Raw genomic sequence first — 23,307 nt, forward strand, 5'->3', positions numbered from 1 at the left:
GTCAACCTGTATAATAATTATTATAACAAAATTTGTCTATTGGCCGACATTGACAATTTAATAATAATTACTTTTACATTAATGTGTTCCTTTTTTACTTAAAAAACAACATTAACTGAGGTATAGGTACCACTAACGATCGGCACAAACAAAAAACCAATGTACTAATTGATACGTGATTTTAATTTTGTAAAGAATATTTTATCGCCTTATGTTAAAGAATAACAAAAAATAAAGTCAAAGGAAATGCGGTTAAATAACCTGAATTTGATTCTGATCTTTGTAAATTAGCAAAGTATGACAATAAAATCAAACAATTCAGGTTTAAAAGAAACTTTCCCCGACTATATTACCCTCTTAGAAAAATGAAAAATGCAAGAAAAAAATATAGAAAATGGATCTATCCGGCTCGAAGGACCAATAAATCATCTTGGAGGAGATTACTAACTCAGTGAGCTTTATTAGTGGACTGTTTAGCATAGGGTGAATTTAAAATAGAATAAAAAAAATAACAGTAAAAAAACCAGACCTTAAAGTAAATTGTAATAAAAATATTTCCTACCTTGTCATTTCTCGTTGCACAAGCTGGAGCAGGCCTGCTATTTTTCGTACTGCTATTGCTGAGTAGTATAAAGTATAAATCACTCGCGAGGACTATATTGAGTTTCTATACACTTTTCGGAATGATTGTAAGTGACTGTTAACCAAGAGAGTTGGTTGGCGAATTGTCTTTTTAAAAAATGAGGCGAGTAGGCAGGTAATTACATACAAAAAACTTTAAGGTTTTTACTTAAAAATAATGATAAAAATTAATACATACTCACTGAATTAGGTATTGGCCTACTCGTATATACGGGGTGTCCCATAATATTGAAAAGAAAATGAATTAAAATATTCTTTACAAAAACAAGAAAATTAAAAATTGTTATTCCTACTTATGTGGACGAACCAATATATATATATACATATATATATATATATATTATTATATATTTTAATAATTGACCATAAATAATAATAATATAATAATAATATAATAATTAATTTTTAATTTAATTTAATTTTAATTTTAATGATTATTTTAATTTTAATGATTTAATAAATTTTTGATTGACTCAATTTAAATTTTATAATTTAATTTATTTTATTGTATTTATTATTTATAATGATTGATTATTAAAATTTTATTTTATTAATTTTTCGATTTTTATTGAACTATATTGCATCTATTGGGCGCCATCTATTGAGAAATTATTGTACCTACCAAAAATTATTACTCTTCGACCAGCTCAGTTGTATTGGTATACTTACATACATGCAGAAAACTCCTTCTCTCTTTGGGGCGTAGGAAATTGAAATTTCTGATAATAGGAGGACAAAATTGTGTCAGATGGTAATTCAGACAGACACATATATTAAGAACAACAAATTTTTATAAAAAAAAATTGCAACAAATATATTGAAATAAAGAAGAAAAAGGCTTTATGCAACATCAAACAAGGTAAATACATAGATTAGTGTTAAATGTTTAATATTAGAACATGTTTATGATTCATATTTTGGCTTATATATTTTCATTCGCCACATGAAGGCATAGGAAACAAAATGGAAGGTCAATGACCCTGAAAATTTGTGTGGTTATGGTAATATAAACCAACATATGTAATTATGGATATTTCTCTCTTAAATTTATTTTACCAAAGCGGTAAATAATATTAAACTTATTAAATTTTTATTTTGATCATGCATGCTTTTCTTTTCAAGTTTTAATTAAACATGATATCATGTGAGAATAGTTTTTATAACGTCACCTGACAATTGTCCATCGAAGACCGATTTTGCTTCTAACACTTCCAGATACAGGTTTTCTCTTGAAGTTCCATGTCTCCCAAGTCCATGCCGGTTATACCATCATTTTAGTGACTAAATAAAGTCCCATTTGTCTTCAAAATACTTTCCACATGAAGATTGACAATGAAAGTATATTTTGTGAATAATTTTATGACTACATTATTCGAATTTCCAAATTTTTTTCTAAATTTTTGGGAACAGCATCAAAATGCGTCCATTATCTTTGAATGGCTAGAACCTTCTCCCTAAATTCAATTTTTTAAGCTTGGCGTCCTTTTACAGCCAAGGAAATTTAAACAAAATTAATAATTCTTGCTTTGGAAATTTAAATGGACCAATGAGAAAATTTTGAAAATTATGACATTCAGTCAAAATGGTCTTTTTGATCTTAAATTTGGAATTATTTGCCTAAATGGTGATTTTATTCTCTTATCTGAGTAAAATTGAATTAAAGAATTAAATTCACTGAACTTTCTAGATTGTTTTGATATATTTTGCATATTTGAGGATACTCCCAATAAGTTCTTATAGCCACTTTATGCGAACACTGTCCGTACACTTTCTATACTTTTTATCACTACCTCTACAAATTAAAGTCCACATATCTTCACTCTTAATACATATAAAGTACTGAAATAACTTTCAAATTATTCAGAAATAAATTACCAATTGATAGTGCATTAGCCATATCTCAGGAAATCATTTTTCTTCGTTAAAATTGATATCGAATTCTGACATTCCCCAAATCTACAACTTTAATGACCTATTTTCAACATTTTAGTCAAATTTACATTAATAAAATCTAAAATTGGTCTAACCATTATTCTCAATTTTTAGATTGGAGCCTCTTGTAAGATACTTTCATAAATTTATAAACTTAACCAAATCACAGAGAACGTATCACATCAACGAACTTTCTCTCTAAGTGACTTGTAGAAAAATTGGAAATTTTTATGATTCTTAAACAGAAACAAAGGTCATCATGGAGCAAATTGTAAGTAATTCTTTGGTAAGACTAAATCTCAAACTATTGTATGTTCAGCAACAAATTCATATATTAAATGCCCTTTAAATAACTTCCTTTTATATAGTATGGTCTATTTCAAACTTTCTTGTTACTTAAACTGTACAACTCTAAATAAATTCATCCTATAACTATTAAATCAATGTATAGTGCAATTTTAACTTTAATTCTCTGTAATACTCTCATTCTATTCAACCTTCCAATCAATCACGCTTCTCGAACACCACCTGTATTGAGATACTTACTTAACTGCTTTGGGCAGTACAAAATCATTAAATTGACTCTTATTTAACTTATTCTATCAATTTGGTATCTTAAAATCATGACAACTTGCCCTAAATGAAAAATTTACAATTTTCCTTAAATCAAATTTAAATTTTTCATTTAAAATTTTAAACAATTTACTAATTATACTTAAAAAAATTATACTATATTCTATTATCTGTAACTTATCTATGGTAATATTTATACAAATCATTTATATTAAAAATGCCCCTAGATCTCCCTTCATCTATACTTTCTAATTCATACGAATTTTGTCCGTCATAAGTCCGGACTCTATATGGACCTTCGAAAATTGGCATAAGCTTTGCACATATATTTTCCCTAATGTTAGATATGGGCCATTCCACGAACATACGCCTGTTTTGGATTACTTCGACAACGAATATTTTAGTGTACAACATAAGAAGTACGAAAGTAAATGGCACTAATAATTATTCCAATAAACAACAATGTAATTTGCAATTTACTTTTGTTCTTCTTATTTTGCACAGTAAAATATTCGTTGTCGAAGTAATCCAAAACAAGCGTATGTTCGTGGAATGGCCCATACTCTATGTGCCCTTAACAAAACTAAATCTCCTGCTTCAAAATTGACTTTTCTGCCCTTCATCTTTTTAACCATTCTATTCAAATATTTTTCCCCACTACGTTGTATTTTCCTATTAGCTTGGTCCATTATTTGTCTATATGTCAAGTCATTTTGTACTATCCATGGTCTGTTCGGTTGTTGTCCCGTCATTAGATAATATGGAGATTGTTCAGTAACTGTATTAGGTAGGAAATTCATGTTATTTTCTATAACTGGTATATGTTGTGTCTAATCTGTATGTTCTTGTACATAAATTCTTAAGAATGTTATTATTTCCTGTATATATCTCTCTGATGGATTTGATTGAGGATGTCTAATGCTTGTAAAATTAAGTTGAATGTTATTCCGTTGACAAAATTGTTTGAATCTTACACTTTGAAAATAAGTTGCATTGTCTGCTATTACTGTTTTGGGTTTTCCTACATTATGAAAATAATCTGAAAATGCTGACTTTATTACCTCAACATTAGTCCTGTTGGTTGGATATAATTTAATGAATTTTGAAAAAATATCAACTATGATAAAAACATGTTTCTCATCTGCTTCTGTTGGTATCAACTCTGTCAAAAAATCTATTGCAACAATTTCTAATGGTTCAATAGCCAAAATGTTTTTAGGTGTGTTAAAATTAATGATATTTCGATGCTTATTTCTTTGACATATGTCACATTGCTTAGTAATATTTTATTATTGTTTTGTCCTGTCTACTGATGTAATTCTCCCTAAACATCAACCAAATTTTCCTACTACCTGCATGTCCATTATTGACATGCAAATTTAATAGAATCTCCTGTGCCAGATTTTGTGAAATAACATAACATTCTTGTTGTTTTATTTTCTTTATGTAAAAGTTATTTATGATTAATGTTCTTCGTTTGTCATGTTCCGTTAAAGTCAGTTGATCTTGTCTAATTGTCTCTATTGAAAATAATCCGTCTATTTCATTCATCACATTAATTCCAATATATATCCTGTTTTCACCCTCATGTCGAATTTCATTATCCCTTGACAATGCATCTGCTACTATATTGAGTTTACCCGAGATATATTTTATTTCGAAATCATACTCTTGAAGTAACAAAGCTCCCCTATGTATGCGATTATTTAATAAACGATTATTCATAACATTAATTAATGATAAATGATCTGTCTCTATAAAGAATTTTTCACCTAATAAATAAAAACGTAACTTATTAACACAAAACACTATACTAGCAAATTCTAATTCTCCCACACTATAACCTTGTTCATATGATCTAGTCAAACGAGATACAAAACTAATAGGTACTTCAAATTCATTTTGATATTGTAATAATACCCCTGACAACTTATGCATAGATGCATCTGTTCGTAAAGTAAATGGCAAGCTGTAATCTGGATGGTATATCTTTAAATTTTGACAAAATTGATTTTTTATGTTATCAAATGCAAATTGTTGTTCCATACCCCAATACCATTTTATTCCTTTCTTGAGCAAATGATTTAAAGGAACTATCTTTTGGCTCAAATCAGGCACAAGCCTTTTAAAATAATTGATTAAACCAAGAAAACCACGCAAATTTTTAATATTTTTAGGAATAGGATATTCTTTTATTCTATCCACTCTCTCCTCATCCATTGAAACTCCTAAATTATCTATTTTATACCCCAGAAAGGTAACACTATCTTGAAAAAATTGACATTTCTTTATATTGATTTTAAGACCCGCTAAATCTAATTCTTTTAATAGTATCTCAATATGTTTTAGGTGTGAATGTTCGTCTTTTGACAGTATTAAGGCCCCGTCTCACCATCAAATAATTGACAGTTATTTGATCAAACTTGACAGTTAGTGACACAAAGTGACAGTTAGTGACGTCACATCCTGAGTGTTCATTGTGGATAATAATGAAAAATTTTAATTTTAAATAAAGTACAAACAAGTTAGACAACTCAATACAAAAAATTTGATCAAACTAGACTGATAGTGAGAGCACAGATTATTAGAATTTCAAAAAAACTGCAATTGTGACGTCACTTTGACGTACTTCCTCAAGTACGTCAAGTTTGCTCAAACTGTTTGATCAAATTATTTGATGGTGAGACGCGGCCTTTAGAATATCATCAATGTAGTGAAGGATGAAATCATCATAACAGAAACTATTTTCGGGAGAATAACAGGGGCAAAATATTTTAGCAAAGTAGATTTGAGACATAGTTTTTGGTTAATTCCTTTAGCCCATGAGTCCAGAGATTATACTGCTTTCATAATTGATGGTGTTCTTTACAGGTTTTGTGTTGTGCCTTATGGTTTGCAGAGTTCGTGTAGTGCTCTGGTTCGCGCTCTTCATAGTATTTTGAATAAGTATCCCAGGCAACCAAACGACGTTTTTATAACGTAGATAACACGTCATAAAAATGACCAATTGACGTGTTTCTATGACGTAGTATCGACGTTGAAAATCACGTGTATTTGTCTCATCGATTTGACGTCATAATTGTGACGATTTTAAAACGTCTAAAAGGTGACGTCTTTTATACGTCGGTAATATTCACGTCTTTAATACTTTCAAAAAGTGACCTCTTTCAGATGTTTCAAGATAGGTAGTATAAAAAATAGGTAACATGAAACCTATAGGTCTACGTCTCATGTGTCGATGAAGATATACTACTATTTGTTTAAGATCGCTTGTGCATTAGAAGTAATCTAACATTGATTCTGCATGATTGTACCAGCCCTCGCATTAAAGAATTTTCACTATTTATATAAGTATACCTACTTACTGTGTCAAAACTGAAAAAACATACAAACTAATAAATAATTTATTAACAAATTACTCGATAATAGTCGATAACACATAATTAGTTCATTAACAGAAAATAAACATAACCTCAAACAGTTGTCAAGAAGAATACTGCATTAAACTAACTCACTGAGCAAAAACGAATACAAATCTCTTAATTAACACGTTTCTTCAACTAAATATCTAAACGAAAAGTCTTATTTTATCACACAAGACACAAACCACGTAAACAATAAATGAGAAATTTATTATGAAAATTATTTAACGAAATTGTTTGGAGTAATACAAACAAGCTCCTCCCAATTTTGTGACGTCAGACTTAAACTGTCTGAAAAGAAAACGTTTTTTAAACGTTACTTTAACGTCATTAATCTTACGTATTTAAAGTCACCTACAAAAGACGTCTATATGACGTAATTTTCAAATACGTGTATATATTCAACCAAAACTGACGTTTCCTCGGCGTTATATGACGTCAGTTGGTTGCCTGGGCCCAGGCAACCAAACGACGTTTTTATAACGTAGATAACACGTCATAAAAATGACCAATTGACGTGTTTCTATGACGTAGTACTGACGTTGAAAATCACGTGTATTTGTCTCATCGATTTGACGTCATAATTGTGACGATTTTAAAACATTGATACGATTATCTACGTTTTTTTCACGTCGGTAAAATCATGTCTTTAATACTTTCAAAAAGTGACCTCTTTCAGATGTTTCAAAATAGTATAAATAGTATAATAGATACATAACATGAAACCTACAGACCTACGTCCCATGTGTCGAAGGTATAAGTGCTACCACTTGTTTAAGATCGCTTGTGCGCTAGGCTAGAAGCAACATTGATTGTACCAGCCCTCACATTATAGAATTTTCACTAGTTATATATACCTACTTCCATCTATCCAATATATATACCTACTTACTGTGTCAAATCTGAAACAACTAAAAATATGAAACAAATATAAAAAAACAAAAAATATGAAACTAATAAATAATTTATTAACAAATTATCCAGCATACTTAATATCTTAATTTAACGCTGTCTTAATATCTTCATTTAACGCTTAATTAAAAACAAACTAACATAACCTCAGATAGTTGTCAAGAAGAATTACTGCATTAAACTAACTCACTGAGCAGAAACGCATAAAAACCTCTTAATTTATACCTTTCTTTAACTAAATATATAAATGAAAAGTATTATTTTATCACACAAGACACAAACCGCGTAAACAATAAATGAGAAATTTCTTATAAACATTTAGCGTTACCTATACCTAAACGAAATTGTTTGGAGTCAATACAAACAAGCAAGCTCCTCCCAATTTTGTGACGTCAGACTTAGGCTGTCTAAAGTTAAAACGTTTTTTAAACGTAATTTTGACGTCATTAATCTTACGTATTTAAAATCACCTACAAAAGACGTCTATTTGACGTACTGTTCAAACACGTGTTATTTTCAACCAAAAACTGACGTTTCCTTAACATTATATGACGTCACTTGGTTGCCTGGGATATTTCAGCAAAATTTTGAATAAAACGTCTATAATAGTTACAAAATGCTACGAATCTTTTTGTTTCTTCCGCTGTCTTAGGTGTCGGGTATTGTTCAATCGTTGCATATTTCGCTTTGTCTGGTGATACTCCTTCCTGAGAAAGATCATGTCCTAAATATGTTACTTCTCTTCTAAAAAATTGACATTTTCCTGGGTTAAGTTTCAAATTGAATTTTCGACATGTTTCGAATGTCTTTTTCAGGTTGTCTAGGTGATGTTTTTCGGATATTCCTATTACTACTATATCGTCCATGTAAAGAAATGCTTTGTCGTGGTGTTAATCCCGAAAATGCTATTGACATCATCCTTGAAAAGCTATTTGGGCTTACATTTAATCCAAAAGGTAATCTGGTAAATTGAAATGCTCCATTTTCTGTGCTAAACGATGTGTATTTTCTCGATGATTTTTCTAATGGCATCTGGTGAAAACCTGACATTAAGTCTATAACTGAAAACCATTTTGCTCTTCCTAGTTGATCTAGTATCGAGTCTATCCTTGGTAAAGGAAATTTGTCTGTGACTATTTTCTTGTTCAGTTGTCTAAAATCTATGCATAATCTCCATGCTTTATTTCCATCTATCGCCTTTTTCGGTACCAGTACTACTGGGCTGTTGTATTCTGATGTAGACGGTTCTATTATTCCTTGGTCTCTCAGTTTTTGTACTTGCCGATTTAATTCCTCTGTTTGTGCATGAGGTGTCCTATAGTTTTTAATGTATACCGGAGTTTGGTCTTTAACTCTCAGTTTCTGCTCGTAGAAGTTGTTACATGTTAGCATGTCATGCCTTAGGGCGAATATATCTGAATAATCTTCACATAAAGATAGTAACTTATCGCGTATGTATTCTGGAATGTCTAACTTCAATGATTCCCGTAATTCCCTATATATGTTGAATAATTTAATGTCTAATGTTTTGATTGCGTTTGTCTCTACTTTTACTGTTTCGTAGGTTGTGTTCAAAATTTTGATGTACGGATTATTACTTGAAATAATTGCTCTCGCTATGAATATTCCTGGTTGTATTTCTTGTTGTTCCACTATCCTGTCGTTCTTCAGCGTTTGAAAAATTTTTACGACTCTGTAAATTTCACATCTAGGCGGTATTATTATCGTGTCATTATCTATATTATCCAAAATGTTTGTACTAATGTAACAATCGTTGTCCTCTTTAATGTGCATTTTAAGGTTAGCGTAGTCTAGTATGCATTGAAAATTTGAAATAAAGTCTCTCCCAATGATTCCGTCGGTTGGAATAGGAAAGCTAGGTTCCACTAATTGAAAGATATGCTCAAATCGAGATCCTTTTACTTCTAGCGTTGTTTCAACTTCTCCCATTGTTTGTAATTCTCCTTTAGTTACTCCTTTTATTTTCGCTTTTGTGTTTGGTTTCACATGTTCCTGCATAAAATCTTGTGAACATTTCAGTATTGAAATATCAGCTCCTGTGTCTATGATAAAGGTATTTGTGTTTTCTAGGATTCCTGTTTTCATTCGTACAAAATTCGTTAGGTTTAAATCGAAGTTGTAAATATTATATTCCACTTCTGACTGTGTACTTTCCTTGTTTCGTTCATTCAAAATCCCAACTGCTGGTTTTCTGTTTCCTCTTGGCTGTCTTCTAACTCAAGTAGCCTTACGTTTCTGTTTCGTCCTCCTCTCTGGTTTCCTCTGTACGTTTGGTTGTTGAATTGTCTATATCCTCTGTTGGAATAATTCCGTTGGTTTCCTGTTTCTTCTCATTCGTTCCGTTGTCTGAAGTTATTTCTTCTTCCTCTGTCGTATTTGTTATGGTATCCTCTTCGGTATTGCTGTTGTCCTCTCCTATTTTCATAGTTCGTCCTATAATTGAACACTCTTCCCTGTGTGTTCTCCTCTGTCGTATCAATCGATAAAAATTTAGATACTACTTCCTGCGGTGTCGTGAAATTACCTGCCTCCAGTATTAACTTAGCTCTATCCGCATTAACATTTCGTTTCATTGTTGCTACGACTGTTTCCGTTGTGTATTTTTTCGCTAGCTCCAATGGCATTCCTTTCGCTATGTATGCTACCTTCAACTGTTCCGCTAATTCCTCTACTTCGGATGCGTACACTGCTGCATCTTTGTTTCCTTGCCTTTTCTTTGCTAACTTGTCTATTATCGTTTTCGGATTGTCGCCTCTTAATTCCTTCTTCAGTACCGCTGCTATAAGTGGATTCGTATCCTCTGTGATTATCAGGTTTCTAGCCTTATTAGCCAATCTTGTTTTTATTAATGTTATCGCTGTTTTTTCATGTCCTTCTGCTATTTTTCCAAGTAACTCTAATGCTGCTAAAAATGGTTGTAATTTCCCTGCGCTTCCATCAAACTCGTTGGGCAATACCTTGCTTGCAATATTCAAAAATTCGTTGATTGTCAGAGCCATGTTTAATATTTTTATATCTTGTTTTATGTCGCTTTTTCCCTCTTTTATTTCCTCGTCAATTTTTTCCTCTATCTCCTCGTCACTTTTTTCCTCTTCTACTTCTTCGTCGCTTTGTTCTTCCTCTATTTCCTTGTCGATTGGTTGGTGTATTGAACTTGGAACTACTGTTCTTAAGTTTACAGCTTGAAATGAGCGTATAACTTTGTCTCTTATTTTTCCGAAATATTTGTTGCACGCTTCTCTTTGTTTGCCCGATAGCGCTTCCCAATTTTTCTTCGTTAAATGTGTGAATTTGTTATATAATTTAATTAACTGTGTCGTTACTTCTTCTTGTATATCATTAGATTTAGGTACTTTCTTCTTCAAGACCCTTCTACTTTGTCTTGTTACTTTTTGCGTAATCTCCTCAACTATTTTGATGAAATCTTCCCAAGTAACTTTGTTGCTACTCATTTATTCATATGTCATTTATTCCTGTAATATTCATTTTCCTTATTCCTGTACCCGTAACGAACGCATAAATTTGACAGTCTTACGATGTATAGTAAATATATATGTATGTAAAATAATATGTCAAAAATAGTAAAGATATAGTAAATTGCCATAAAAAATCATTATATCAATCAATAAATCACTATAAAAATCAGTAGACCAATAAAAATGTAGTAAAAATCAGTAGGTAAAATAATAAATGGATAAAAAGTCAGTAAAGATAAAAATATATGTTGGTAAATATATAAAAATCAAATAAAAATTGTATCATTGCGTCCTATAATAACTAATATCAGGGTTAAAAAAAAATTCTTCTATATATTGGTAAATATTGGTAAATATTGGTAAATATTGGTAAATATTGGTAAATATTGGTAAATATTGGTAAATATTGGTAAATATTGGTAAATATTGGTAAATATTGGTAAATATTGGTAAATATTGGTATTATAAGGAAATTAAAAATAGAATAATTAAGTAAAAATAGGTAAAACTTAAAACGTTATGTGCATCTTAAATTATAATTACGTTAATATTACTTTATACTTTATATTATACGAATCAGGAAATACCATAAAAATAGCTAATATGGACTTACCACTTTAAACGTCTGTGTTCGTATCACTAAAAAGTCCTCGCTGCACGTTCCATGGCATTGTCCATTGTCCCACGATGTTCCATCTCCATACCAAGTTCCATTTTCCATACCATTCCATTTTCCATACCTCAGCTCCGTCTCGGGCCTGACGTCTCCATCGTTTTCCTATATACCACACTGTTCTAGGGTGGTCGAGGTGCCAGAACATTGACGTGTTTCTCCATACTCTTCTCGTTTACCAGACCTGTGACGTCTTTCCAGTCTTTCTTCCCTGGTCTTGGATCGCCATATGGTGGTTCCTATCTTCTGATCCACCTTAGATAATTAGGGGTTGGTTACCCCCGACCATACGGGTTGATGTAGTAAAATAACTCTCACTGTTCATACATTTATTTATACGTGGAGTATTTAACGGTAAGTAGCTGGTGGTATATTATTTGCTTAATGTGATGTTACTCGCTGGAATCTCAACTACTAATTGATTTATCTGTTGCCCGTGAAGGTATAATTAAAGGTCGATTGTTTTGTTTTATGTTTTGGTAAGCAAAAGTGAGAGTGATTAAAAATGCTGACTGCTAACAAACATACCTTGAATATTATTGCAACTTGACCTTGTATCAAATACTAGCATGTATCGATGTGGTAATCTAGGTTAATCGTATTTATTAAAAACAAACATATTTGTTTTTACCACGGGCATTTAATTATTAAAGAGTTTGTTTTAAGAAGATGTTTACTGAGATGCTGTGTATCCCAACACACTCTGTTATTATTATATTGATTATTAGAGCCCCCACGTTCATTATTACTATAATTTGACCTATTATTATTTTGATTTCTCTGATAATTATTATTATTAAAACTATTGTCATTAGAGTTTTGTGTATTATTATTATAATTATTTCTCTGCCTGTAGTTTTGCAAGGCTTTCTCTTTTTCTATTAAAAAATTACAAAGCATGTTGAAATCTGTAAAATTAAAATTCAGTCTGATATTTTCAGTTTGATCTTCAAAATGAACTATTATATGGTTAATCAACTCTTTCTCTGTTAATTTGCCATCTAAATATTGGGCAGCACTATATAATCGCATAGCATATAAATGCATGCTTGTTCGCGAATTAGAGTTGTATTTCCCTCCAAACAATTCAGATCTTACTACCTGTTGTCGCGATTGTCCCCAGAAAAATTCCAAAAATTTTGTTTTAAACTGTTGAAAATTCTCTAATTCGTTTTCTACATTTGTATACCAAATTAATGCTTCTCCTCTTAATTGGTTTCTTATGACTTCCCTAAATTCATCAAAATCATTATACTGAAAAGATTTGGTCATGAGAATCCTTATGAATGGTACAGGATGTTGTGATTTATAATCCCCATTGAAATATATCCTGTTATCTGAGGTTTCAATTGTATGTATTATTGTTCCTTTATTTGTATTTCTTATCTTCCTCTCCATCTTCTCTATTTCTTGTTTTACTTCTTTTACTTCAATCTTCCATTTATTTTCCAATTGATCCTCCTTTTCTTTAGATGTTTTCTGTTCTTTCTTTATTTCACTCATATTTTCATCTACCATCATAAATCTCTTGTTCGTCCATTCTGCTTCCTTTTCTATTTCTTCTTCTACCATATTTATTCTTTCTCTATGCTGTTGAATTTGTGTTTTTATCTCTTGATTTTCATAAGTTAATTTTGTTTCTAAAGTTTCATGTTTATTCATGATCTCTCCATATAACATTTTTACTTCTCCAATACTCTTGTTTACTTTCTGTTCCATTTATTCTTCTATTCTTTTAATGTTCTCTTCAAGTTTTTTTCCCAACCTCTGACTATTTTCTTCTGCTTTTCTATTATTTTCTTCTAATTTGTCTTCCATCTTCATTAGTGTTATTTCTAATTTTTCCCCCAGTCTTTGTTCTAATGATTGATTATTTTCTTCTGTTTTTTGACTATTTTCTTTTAATTTTTCTTCTACTCTTTGACCATTTTCTTCTAATTTTTGTTCTACTTTTTGATTATTTTCTTCTAACTTTTGTTCTAATGATTTACTATTTCCATCTAATTTTATTCCCATTTTCTTGTTGTTTTCATCCAAGTGAATTAATTTTCTTCCTATTTTATTATTATTTTCTTCCATTTTTGTTAGTATTAATTCCATAAATTTTTCAAGCTCAGATTTCTCTTCTTTCTGTTCCTCTCCTTCCTGTGTCGTCTTCGAAACAGACCTAGGTCCATCTGCCATTTTGTATTTTTATATCAAACTCGAACTTTTATCTTTAATCTGACAATTTTGCCCTATGTCTATTTAATCGTGTCACACGTTGGGATTGCCAATTATTATATATTTTAATAATTGACTATAAATAATAATAATATAATAATTAATTTTTAATTTAATTTAATTTTAATTTTAATTTTAATGATTATTTTAATTTTAATGATTTAATAAATTTTTGATTGACTCAATTTAAATTTTATAATTTTATTTATTTTATTGTATTTATTATTTATAATGATTGATTATTAAAATTTTATTTTATTAATTTTTTGATTTTTATTGAACTATATTGCATCTATTGGGCGCCATCTATTGAGAAATTATTGTACCTACCAAAATTATTACTCTTCGACCAGCTCAGTTGTATTGGTATACTTACATACATGCAGAAAACTCCTTCTCTCTTTGGGGCGTAGGAAATTGAAATTTCTGATAATAGGAGGACAAAATTGTGTCAGATGGTAATTCAGACAGACAAATATATTAAGAACAACAAATTTTTATAAAAAAAAATTGCAACAAATATATTGAAATAAAGAAGAAAAAGGCTTTATGCAACATCAAACAAGGTAAATACATAGATTAGTGTTAAATGTTTAATATTAGAACATGTTTATGATTCATATTTTGGCTTATATATTTTCATTCGCCACATGAAGGCATAGGAAACAAAATGGAAGGTCAATGACCCTGAAAATTTGTGTGGTTATGGTAATATAAACCAACATATGTAATTATGGATATTTCTCTCTTAAATTTATTTTACCAAAGCGGTAAATGATATTAAACTTATTAAATTTTTATTTTGATCATGCATGCTTTTCTTTTCAAGTTTTAATTAAACATGATATCATGTGAGAATAGTTTTTATAACGTCACCTGACAATTGTCCATCGAAGACCGATTTTGCTTCTAACACTTCCAGATACAGGTTTTCTCTTGAAGTTCCATGTCTTGTAACAAAAAACTACTTTGCAGTAGTATTTGTAGAACTAGAATGCTAAGGTGAAATGAGTGAGTGGGTGAGGAACTGATAATAGAAGTATGGGGAGACAGAGGCAAACTAAATAGAATTGGCTAGCAAGAAATGCAAGAGAACGACTTGACACGCAAGGATGGGTACGGCTCGTTTGCATGCCTGTCGAAGAACAGTAGCTTAAACTAAAGAGGGATGATGACTAGAACCAGAAATATGAATATAAAAAGAGAGGCTTATAAAATAGATAGAATAAATATTAATATAATAAAAATAGAAAAATATAAGAGATAAATAGACTAAATTGCGGGCGCCAGAAGTAGGGATGGACCGAACTCCCAGGTATCTTACACTGCTGTAAATTATTCAATATATTAAATTATTAAATTCAAAAATGGGAAAAAAAATAATTGATATACAAACAAATAAATATTTATTAAAATATAACTACCTAGATTATTGACAACCTCTGAGTTAGAAAAAATACAACCTATGTAACTCTAAAATGACAATTTGACTTAACTACTTATCTGAATATGAGTATACAACTATAATTACATTAGTACTGGGGTAGCTCTTATATGGAGCGTACCCCCAACTTACACTAAGGTTAAACAACAACCTTCACCAAATAATCGTACGATTGTAATACGTACAGCAACGTTAAATACTACAAGAAATGAATACTAAAATACCTACCTAGGATGAACCATACAAATATATATAACTCAATCAGTTGAATAGGCAACACCTAACTGAACCAACGCAGTCCTGGATGATAAAGATCCTTTTTCTGACTCGTGGTTTTTAATAATGACCAAGTAAAACTAATAGCTATCCTGAAGGGATAGGGATTAGGGATTGAATTTAATTTAATAACAAATGAATTTAAGTTAAGCAAACAAATTGGGAATTTAAATTACAAGAAACAAGCTAATAATATTAAAATATATATATATATATATATATAGTTATATGAAAAATATGGGAAACAAGTCTAATAATATTAATAAAAAATAAATGTAAGGAACTACTGTATGGGAAAAGGTTATTTGGGCCCAAATTATCCTCTTTTACAAAGAGACATACAGGTGTGAGAGCGCTATTGAATTATGTGTATGTTAATTACTTAAATGTTCTGGATATTATAAAAAAAATAAGTGTATAAGTGTACTGGTATAGGTAGATAACTATTGCACTGTTAAATATAAAAAGTTCCCGAAACAAACCCGATTGACCTGATATTGTCCCCACAAGTTTTCCTTACTACTTCTCAGTAAAGTCTTAAGCACAGAATGGTGCTACGCAGTCAACCGTAACACGGCAATTCTCCAAAATGCAGGATAATGGAGAACAAAAATTACATGTTCCTCTAGTACTTGTCCCCTAGGTGACTTGGTCGAAAAGCGGTCCTTCTCAGGTGGTAGGAGTAGTTAAAAGATTTTCCCCAGTGGCTAAAAACAAATAGAATCCTGGTTTTACTTCCTTGTAATAATGTAGGGAAAAGTCAGAGAAAGAAAAACAAAAATCAGTAAGTTTTTATTTAGAATAAAGAAGAATCAGAAAAAGCTATCTCATTAGAAAGGAAAAAACAATCTTCCACTAGACTGTTTGGTGACCTTGTCATAAGATTGGCATATAAAATGGCCTTGACTCGATAATATGTAGACAAGTAAGTCTAAAATTTAAATGCTGAATATATTTATTTTGGAAATAGCTTTTCATAAAAAATAGTATAGTTATTAAATGATATGGAATAATGCCAAAGTAGTGTAAAAATTTATGAAAATACCAAATATCGGAACAGGATCGGTGGATATGATGTACGGAATTTACTATGTTTCAGAACTTCATGATTATAATATATAAAATTGGAATTGGGTAATATGTGATGTAACATAACCCCACAAATTAAGAGAGGTAATTTTTTAAGATTTATGACAAAATACTTTCCCTCTTAGTGGATATTACAGACAATGAAATATTTAAAAGATACCAGCCTGAATTAATAAGCTCACTGCAAGATTTAATAGTAAAATTTTTTTGAAGACGTCAAATAAGACAAAAAACAAATATGGCGTTATAGTAGCGTGTAAAAACAAAAAATTATTTACCAGATAAACCACAAATCACTGCTGCGAACCTCCAACCTCGTTTCTTCAGCCCACTAAACACATACGTAATAAACTTGGATAATTTCTTTTCAAAATAATACTATGACTTGAAACAAGGTAGGTTATCTGCCACTAGGTACTTATTCGGTTGAAGGCTCCGACCAAAGTGATATCTTATTTTCCGTTCTACGCCGACCATGTCACAATACGGTTCATGGGTTTACCGCCAGGAGTACACAAGGTACAAAACGTACAGGTCTGCTAATCTATAGGTTTGTGATGACGTCAGTGAAAGACGAAATATTTATTAGTAATTGTTTCAAGTAGAATTTAATAACAGAACATTATTAAAATTTAAATCGCATAACAATAAAAATGATTAGAAGTTAACGGAATGTTATAATCCCCTCCTACTGGGAGAAAAAAAAATTTTTAAGCAAAAATTTTTTTTTTTTTTAACATTCAAATTATCATAACTAAGTGGTAATAATCTATCATTCTACGGTGATCCGCAAGACTATGAGTAACCACAAATTAAGGATCAAGGGAAAGAAGGATGATCACTACACCAAAACTATGAATCGCAAAAGATGACTTGAAGTCATATTAAAATGTCATCGACATTTTGTCTGAAAGCCTAAACATAAGCTAAATAATATACTAAAGTTCATAATGACAAATAAATGTCGAACTGGCACTAAATCCAAAATTGAACTATCCATGGACATCAAATTTATAGAGGGTATATCCAAGGACGAACAACCAGGCCAAGGTATGAGCCAATTCGCACCATAACACAAGTAAATATACTAAAGTATGACAAAAGAAATCAAAACTAAAATCAGTGAAGAATCGAACACTTAATCCACAATTGAACTACCAATGGACACCAGATTCATAATAGCATATCCAGAGAAGAACAATCAGGAATATTTATGGAACAATTCTCACCAGTGCCAAATAATACAAATAGTAAGCATATCAAAGTTATCCAAAACTCATTAATCAAAATAAATGTGGAATCGGACACTTAATCCAAAGTCGGACTATCAATGGACACCAGATTCATAAAGCATATCCATAGAAGGACGACCTGGAAGATTTATGGACCAATTCGCACCAATACTAAATCAACCAATACTAAATCACATAAATTAATTAGGCCTATGTACAACCACAACTGGTATACGAGCCTATACAACTAAATAAACAAAATAAGTGAGGACTCGGACGCTTTATCCAAAATCGGACTATCAATGGACACCAGATTTATAAGAGCATATCCAAAGAAGAACGATCAGGAAGATTTGTGTACCAATTCTCACTAATACTAAATAAATTAAATTAGGTCTATCGACTAAAGTAAGTCGTTGACTAACAAAAATTGGTACGTGTTGTTGTTCACTAGCTATAGCCTGTAGCTACAATAGATGCATGGGAATAAGAGATACAGATAACGTACCAATTGTAATAATAAAATCTAAATGGTGAACTGACAAGGTCTATGACACCATGATACATGATAGAAAAAAAATATAACGAGAACGAGCAACCAATTTTGAATAAAACTGTAGATTCATGCGCTCTCGCATACATAGAATTATCCAGGAAATATCCCTGAATCTAAATGACAAAACTAATGCCTCAGGAAAGAAGAGGGAATGAAATAAAAAGAAACAATTAATTTGTCGAAACACCCTCAATACTGAATTAAATAAACCTACGATGTATAGGGAAAAACAAAGCATTGATTGATAAATACGTGTACACTAGAATATTTACCATCAACGGTCAAGGTTTAACATACTATGAAATAGGAGATAAAATATAAACTAAGTAAACTTCCCTATCAACCTATAAAAAGGTAAATGGAATAATTGGACTAAATACACTATGTGATGACGAATAGACTTCTGCGTACTCTGCCATGAAAACACAGATTACGAAGTCGTATAGCAATGGCCAGTTGCTGAACTTCGAACCCACGGATTCATTAGCTAGCATTGACAAAGCATTGGCAGACTAGTTCATAAGAAGAAATCCATACATACATCAAAATTCCAACCTAATTACAGAATCATACAGTGTAGGGCATAACGATATAAATGATTACAAAGATATCCGTGACAAATGTGGATAAAGTAAACCAATATCAAATTAAAAACCACAACATCTTTCCAATATGGCAAATCCAATAACAAGATAAAAGATATATAAAAAAAATAGGATGTAATCAAATATCAAAAATACAACATACAACCTAAGATAAGTAGTGTATCATATTGTTAGTTCCATAGTTCCATAATAAATATCAATATTAAACCAACGTACTTGTATGAGCCTACATATTCAAATATATACTTAAATATACAATAATCAACATCCCTCCTATGCTAAGGGGTGATGTGCACATACTAAAAAATACAAGTAGGTTCTTATTAACTAGATGATCCAACTGACAGGGTTAGTAATTAAAAATGTTGATTCATAATAATGAAAGTGCAACATTAATAATGAAAAAAAATTGATAAGCTCATGCATAAGAGTACTACATAAATAATTAACCTAATGATTCATAAATTGGAAGTCATCTAACAACAATGCCAAAAGATAAAAATTGTACCTGCTCTATCTGGTGAATAAAATATTAAACTAAAATATCAAATCATAATAAGGATTGAGCTAAAGACAAATAGAGGAAGAGGTTAGCTCTAAAAACCCTATAGAGTTAATCTTCTTCCGAAGATGACGAATCAACTTCATCCCTGGTGTTATCAGGCAGTAAATCCTTTACGTGAAATTGTCCAATTCGTTTGTTAGTCGCATTGTCCTTCAATTCATAAACTAACGGAGATATTACCTTCACGACCGTACAAGGAATATATTTCTGGCAAAATTTTGCCGAAATAGCATCACCCTTATTGGACTTCACAAAGTTTCGCTGCAACACTCTATCTCCAACGAAGAATCGCAGATCTCTTTTCCTCAAGTTATACTGCTGCTGGTTCCTTAGATAGGAAGTTTTTAACTTCTTGCGAATGTCAGAAAAAATTTGAGGTAGAGTCTGGAGATCATCTAAGCGATGAAGGTTATCGGATATCTGAGGTAGATTTGTGGAAGTGTCTGAAATTGCACCAAAATAGTCACCAGATAAAGCAACATTTCTACCAAAATTGAGATATGCAGGAGAACATTGGGTAACCTCATGGACAGAGGTCCTTATGGCTTGAGCTATGGAATGGATATATTGATCCCAAGCTCTGTGATCTGGGAATGTATAGGACCTTAGGGCTGTGACAATACTGCGATTCACTCTCTCAGTATGATTTGCTTGAGGATGGTAGGCAGCATTATAAAAGGTCTTCTGAACCTTATATTTAGTTAGAAGGTCTTTAAAAGCCTTTGACACAAACTGAGGACCATTGTCACATGACACAATTTGGGGAACACCAAACAACAAAAAGACTTGTTCCTCTAAATATTTCAGAATGGCTGGAGTTGTGGCCTGACGAAGAGGACAAACTACAGGAAATTTGGTGAAATAATCCACGTTGGGCGCCAATGTAACAAAAAACTACTTTGCAGTAGTATTTGTAGAACTAGAATGCTAAGGTGAAATGAGTGAGTGGGTGAGGAACTGATAATAGAAGTATGGGGAGACAGAGGCAAACTAAATAGAATTGGCTAGCAAGAAATGCAAGAGAACGACTTGACACTCAAGGATGGGTACGGCTCGTTTGCATGCCTGTCGAAGAACAGTAGCTTAAACTAAAGAGGGATGATGACTAGAACCAGAAATATGAATATAAAAAGAGAGGCTTATAAAATAGATAGAATAAATATTAATATAATAAAAATAGAAAAATATAAGAGATAAATAGACTAAATTGCGGGCGCCAGAAGTAGGGATGGACCGAACTCCCAGGTATCTTACACTGCTGTAAATTATTCAATATATTAAATTATTAAATTCAAAAATGGGAAAAAAAATAATTTATATACAAACAAATAAATATTTATTAAAATATAACTACCTAGATTATTGACAACCTCTGAGTTAGAAAAAATATAACCTATGTAACTCTAAAATGACAATTTGACTTAACTACTTATCTTAATATGAGTATACAACTATAATTACATTAGTACTGGGGTAGCTCTTATATGGAGCGTACCCCCAACTTACACTAAGGTTAAACAACAACCTTCACCAAATAATCGTACGATTGTAATACGTACAGCAACGTTAAATACTACAAGAAATCAATACTAAAATACCTACCTAGGATGAACCATACAAATATATATAACTCAATGAGTTGAATAGGCAACACCTAACTGAACCAACGCAGTCCTGGATGATAAAGATCCTTTTTCTGACTCGTGGTTTTTAATAATGACCAAGTAAAACTAATAGCTATCCTGAAGGGATAGGGATTAGGGATTGAATTTAATTTAATAACAAATGAATTTAAGTTAAGCAAACAAATTGGGAATTTAAATTACAAGAAACAAGCTAATAATATTAAAATATATATATATATATATAGTTATATGAAAAATATGGGAAACAAGTCTAATAATATTAATAAAAAATAAATGTAAGGAACTACTGTATGGGAAAAGGTTATTTGGGCCCAAATTATCCTCTTTTACAAAGAGACATACAGGTGTGGGAGCGCTATTGAATTATGTGTATGTTAATTACTTAAATGTTCTGGATATTATAAAAAAAATAAGTGTATAAGTGTACTGGTATAGGTAGATAACTATTGCACTGTTAAATATAAAAAGTTCCCGAAACAAACCCGATTGACCTGATATTGTCCCCACAAGTTTTCCTTACTACTTCTCAGTAAAGTCTTAAGCACAGAATGGTGCTACTTAGTCAACCGTAACACGGCAATTCTCCAAAATGCAGGATAATGAAGAACAAAAATTACATGTTCCTCTAGTACTTGTCCCCTAGGTGACTTGGTCGAAAAGCGGTCCTTCTCAGGTGGTAGGAGTAGTTAAAAGATTTTCCCCAGTGGCTAAAAACAAATAGAATCCTGGTTTTACTTCCTTGTAATAATGTAGGGAAAAGTCAGAGAAAGAAAAACAAAAATCAGGAAGTTTTTATTTAGAATAAAGAAGAATCAGAAAAAGCTATCTCATTAGAAAGGAAAAAACAATCTTCCACTAGACTGTTTGGTGACCTTGTCATAAGATTGGCATATAAAATGGCCTTGACTCGATAATATGTAGACAAGTAAGTCTAAAATTTAAATGCTGAATATATTTATTTTGGAAATAGCTTTTCATAAAAAATAGTATAGTTATTAAATGATATGGAATAATGCCAAAGTAGTGTAAAAATTTATGAAAATACCAAATATCGGAACAGGATCGGTGGATATGATGTACGGAATTTACTATGTTTCAGAACTTCATGATTATAATATATAAAATTGGAATTGGGTAATATGTGATGTAACATAACCCCACAAATTAAGAGAGGTAATTTTTTAATACCAGATAAACCACAAATCACTGCTGCGAACCTCCAACCTCGTTTCTTCAGCCCACTAAACACATACGTAATAAACTTGGATAATTTCTTTTCAAAATAATACTATGACTTGAAAAAAGAATGAAATATTCGCCACTTTTACGTGGATAGGTTATCTGCCACTAGGTACTTATTCGGTTGAAGGCTCCGACCAAAGTGATATCTTATTTTTCGTTCTACGCCGACCATGTCACAATACGGTTCATGGGTTTACCGCCAGGAGTACACAAGGTACAAAACGTACAGGTCTGCTAATCTATAGGTTTGTGATGACGTCAGTGAAAGACGAAATATTTATTAGTAATTGTTTCAAGTAGAATTTAATAACAGAACATTATTAAAATTTAAATCGCATAACAATAAAAATGATTAGAAGTTAACGGAATGTTATAGTCTCCCAAGTCCATGCCGGTTATACCATCATTTTAGTGACTAAATAAAGTCCCATTTGTCTTCAAAATACTTTCCACATGAAGATTGACAATGAAAGTATATTTTGTGAATAATTTTATGACTACATTATTCGAATTTCCAAATATTTTTCTAAATTTTTGGGAACAGCATTAAAATGCGTCCATTATCTTTGAATGCTATTCTCCTTTTCATGAACATTTTTCAGTGCGTCACAAATTATAGAAAAAAAGGTAAGTCCGTGATAATACACATTTATGACATTTATTCTAACGTGACATTTTAGTTAAATCTGACAGTTGTCAAATTTTATTTTCAATTTGGAATAAAACCAAATAAATTTTGTCTATTGCATTTATAAAATGGTATTTTCTTTCATTTGTA

General features: G+C 31.1%; 1 protein-coding gene and 1 long non-coding RNA gene across 2 annotated transcripts in view; one reads left to right on the forward strand and one right to left on the reverse strand.

The window, feature by feature from the left end:
- The window catches only part of LOC126881377 (GATA zinc finger domain-containing protein 14-like), a 186,970-nt gene that overhangs the window by 155,026 nt on the left and 8,637 nt on the right, over window positions 1-23,307 (forward strand). The window lies entirely within an intron of this gene.
- LOC126881378 (uncharacterized) lies at window positions 15,264-17,078 on the reverse strand. Its single transcript, XR_007696827.1, has 2 exons — window positions 16,962-17,078; window positions 15,264-16,301 (listed from the first exon to the last, which is right to left on the reverse strand). It is a non-coding gene; the product is annotated as an uncharacterized LOC126881378 (long non-coding RNA).

The sequence above is a fragment of the Diabrotica virgifera genome, chromosome 3, assembly GCF_917563875.1.
Source record: "Diabrotica virgifera virgifera chromosome 3, PGI_DIABVI_V3a".
Taxonomy (NCBI): domain Eukaryota; kingdom Metazoa; phylum Arthropoda; class Insecta; order Coleoptera; family Chrysomelidae; genus Diabrotica; species Diabrotica virgifera.